The sequence below is a fragment of the Protopterus annectens genome, chromosome 2.part0, assembly GCF_019279795.1.
Source record: "Protopterus annectens isolate FY-2018-M chromosome 2.part0, PAN1.0, whole genome shotgun sequence".
NCBI lineage: Eukaryota > Metazoa > Chordata > Ceratodontiformes > Protopteridae > Protopterus > Protopterus annectens.
In genome coordinates, this window is record NC_056728.1 from 1,685,160,526 (window position 1) to 1,685,165,064 (window position 4,539).

Consider the following 4,539-nt stretch of genomic DNA (forward strand, 5'->3'; position numbering starts at 1 on the left):
ACATGTAACCTGGAACACACCTCTTCCAAATTGCTCTGTGGTGTGTGCAATTAAAGCCACACACATCAGTAGCACTACATACCTAGGTAGGGGTCTAGACCCAGTGTTGCCAAGTAAGAGTGTGCGTGTAGGTGGAGGGATCTACTTCAGGATGCTGATTATACATGCCCCAGAAGGTCACCTGTCCATGTGGCACAGGCAGTAACTGATATACAGACCTGTGACATGTGTTCTACTGTACCCAGGATATGGCATAGCCATGGTGTCACCACAGTGCCATACCCCTTGTGAGATATGACAGCAGAGCATCCCCCTGCTGACTAATGTACACCTACAACACAAATGGATAATGTCATGGAGACCATAATCACTCAGTGTTACTAACAGCTATAATGCATCATGGCTGGACAGCTACACTACCTGACATGTAAGCATTAAACATTACTGCTGACAACATGTCACACAGCAGTACATTGGTACACAGTAGTACAGTCACCGTGTGCATCAGAACCATATTAGTTTGTCCCCGCATCAATGTTATGGATGACAGGGAAGTGGCACAGGTATCATCATATGCACAGGGTGTGTTGTTGGTTTGCCAGAGACCTAGAGTGGGCCATACGTTTGACACCATGTGTGTGGGTGAGGGGTGTAATTTGCTGATATGGGCATGGTGATGTGGTATGTGTAGGTATGGGGTTGCCCTAGGTGTTCTGTCATGTGGTTGCCCTATACAGGTGTTTCTTGGACAGCTGCAGACCATACTTGGCAGGGTGTGCAGTTCACTGCCTGCGGCCTTGGACACATGGACTGTACCTGCCAGGGGTTCCATGGGCATGTCCAGGTACAGGCCTCGATGTGCTACTCTCCCCTGATGATGACATATGTCCGCTGGAAACAGGTCCCTCCTGGGACTGGCCAGGACCATGTGCACATGGCCTGTTGTGGTGTGGTGTGGACAATGCCCCCACTGCAGTGCTGGGGCTGGTACTGCCACTACGGGAACAGCTTGGTGTCCTTGCACATCTACGTCGACTGCCAGATGTTAGTGTTGCTGGTCTACATCAACGCGGCCATCACCCCACTCCCACCACATGTTCTAGTACAGACAATCCATGGTCGATGAGGCCCACCATCTCACCCAACCATCTAGCCATGACCTCGGTATAATCACGGAGGGCACCTGCAAGTTCATGGATGTTGTCACTTACAGATGAGAAAGCAGCCCTCTGCACCCTCAGACCTTGTCTGTTGTACAGTTCCATACATGCCTGTGCCCCCATGACAGTCTGAAACACGCGTCTGGTGGTACCAGTTGTGGCACTTCTGCCAGGGACATGATGACCAGTGGCCCTCTCACGAGCACCCCAGTACATCTGCCTATGTGGTGCCCTGCCAGACATCTGGCTATGCCTGCTGTGTCCAGACACAGCAAGCATAGATACCACACTCTCCTGTGCATTGCCACCAACCGTCAACTGTCCCTCTGCTATGGCCACTGGTGATGGGGTATCTATAGGCACTGTGACTATGTGCGGAGTTGGGGTGGATAACAATGGTGCAGTTTTGACCTCTGACAACCCCGCCTGTGCCTCAACAGTCCTATCATCATTTTCAGTGTCTGTATGGACACCAACATCAGATTGCATGCAGGAGGGACCCTGACCCATCTTGCCACCTGTGAGGGGAAAACAAGAAATGCACTTTAAGACCTGTATGACATTGCATAACAGTATACACACACACACACACACACACACACACACACACACACACACACACACACACACACACACACACACATGCCCTGAAATTCCACCATAATATCTATCTGTCCAAGAGTTTACAGATAGTCCAAAATTTTATTCACGTACGTTCCCCATCCTGCATCACACTTAGTAACATACACTCATTAATACCACTCATTAACATATCATTCTTCTAAATGCCTAGACAAGTCATCACAACACATGACCTGTTACTCCATTACCTCTTTGACTTGATTGGAGTAGGATTTACAAGGACTCACTGCTGTCATCCAGTGTTCACCCTGGGTATGAACGGACATCATGAGCATGGCCCCCATATGTTAGGGGCTACTACGTTCACTCAATAATGTCACGCACTGGGGTGTCATACATAACTATTGCTCAGAAGATGCAAGATCTGCTGCTCAATCAACTTATTATGTGGACAAGAGTAATATATGGATACACTCCCTGGTGTTGTCTAGTAATTCCCAAATGCATGCTTAGTGCTGCATATGTGGGTAGTTGTTCACCTTTCTGCTGATTGCAATTTTAACAGTATACCTGGTGTCCAATTTCCCTCCCAATGCATGTTCCATGCTACAGACCTTATTATACTATCAGCTGTCCTGAGATTACATATCAGACAAGTATTCCTGGTGTCTCATGTGTCAGTCCATGTCCATGTACTGCATAATTCCAAAGGGAAGTACTGATGTATGCACAACCCCACAATCACACATGTGCATACATGAACACCCACACAAACACACACACACACACACACACACACACACACACACACACACACACACACACACACACACACATGCACACACATATCCTACATGCATTAACCCCCCCTCCACTCCATCAGATTGCACTTACAGACCAAATACCCCCCACACACACACACATACACACACACACCTACAGGTGAAGTTGCAGAAAGATAGTACACACAGACTTCCCATTAACCATCTGTCAACATGCATAACATATGGAACTCAACAGCATGCAGTGCAGCTATAGTCAGTCCATGCTACCAACAGTATACATGTGTGTGATGCATGGGCTGTGTTAGTAGGTGATGCCCCTTCCCCTGGAAAACACTGCACCCATGTACACAGTATTGCTGTTTACCTGTTCTGCACCCTGCCATGTACTGTGCACCATACCTCACAAGTGTACACACCATTGCTGAATGTATATTACTGTGTCAGTTATGTCTGCTCTAATGCTCACAGCTCCTATGTGTTTATCTGACACATACCTGGGATGATCTGTGGACAGATGTCATTTGTGAATGCCTGATGTCTGATTTACAGATCTCAACATCAGTGGTGCATGTATGACCAATACGATACTATTACACTGACAACCGTCAAACTTTATCATGGCTATGGGAAGTGTACACACCCTTAATGATATGATGCCCTTTTTCTTGATATGCCGTGGGACCACATCACTGCATATGTTAACATTACATGAGCCTGATATGTGACATATGTCCTGTACATTCAAATGCAGTGTCTAACAAATGTGTTAGCTGTGCTGATGCTAACCGCGATGCATACACTTTGTGGGGGTATATGTATGCACGTCCTTATCATGACGGTTTGTTGCACTTACTGTTATGTGTACTACAGCAGTCACTATTCCTGGCAGGGGTATACTAGCATGGGCCATCTGCATTTGCCAGTATATGGTCAGTCTGCCCTACACATGTCCTACAACTCTGCATGATTGCAAGGTGAACTCATGTGCACATCCCTTGGAGTTCACACACTGCCGTCACTATTGCTGTGGAGTCAGGGTTACATCTGCCACAGTTCCAAAACCTGAATGTGTGCAGATGCAACTATTCGTAACATCCTTAGGATCTCTGCTGCAGTACACTGGTGTGTCATGATGACACGCCTCCCCACCTTCAGCCTTTTTGCAGATGCTTGACAACTATGGCCTACACATGTGTGTCAGTTTGCAGTGTCCCAAACACTGAACACCACATGTAGCAGCCTAGTCCCAGCTAATGAATGGCAAACAAACAGGTGTACACTGGCACTGGCACAATATAGATGGGGATGGTGGGCCTGAGGTGGGGGTGAGGCATTGGTTGTGCGGAATCTTACAAAATACTGTCTGTAGGTTTCCAAAGTGGTCATGGTACACCAGTACACATTGCAACGCATGACTTTTGGGGACCTCTTCTGTTATGCATACACTACCTGTAGAGAGGCCTGGCTGATGTTTCCTGTGGTACAACTGTCACATCTGATTACCCTAACCCACAGGCCACATGCTTGCAGAGTCCAGGCAATTGCTGACATGGAGACTGCACAGTCAGTACTTGCTATACATTCCTGCAACCCCCTCAGTGTTGTGACATGTCGCTAGGCAGCCCGCATGACCAGTTTGCTACATGTCACATCATCCATCTTGGATGGCCATCTGTTTATTTACTACATCATTCCTGTCCCATACATCCTTGCCACATAAATGACTGTCTGCACTGTTTGCCATGGTATATGCAATGGTGAGGTATGGCTTCATGTCCAGCTCTTGGGTGCTACCTCTTGGGTATGGGGTCCATGCCATGTCATGTAAGATGTGTGCAAGCCACGGCTGCCTCTGTTGCAGGTAAGTGTGCACATCTGATGGCCAAACGTCTTGGACAGCAGACCAATACGTGGTGTGACATTAGGGACATGTACTTGCTGAAAGGTGCATTTCCATGACAAATACATGAAGTCAGTACCTCAACAGCTGCTTCCACTATATTATATCTGGA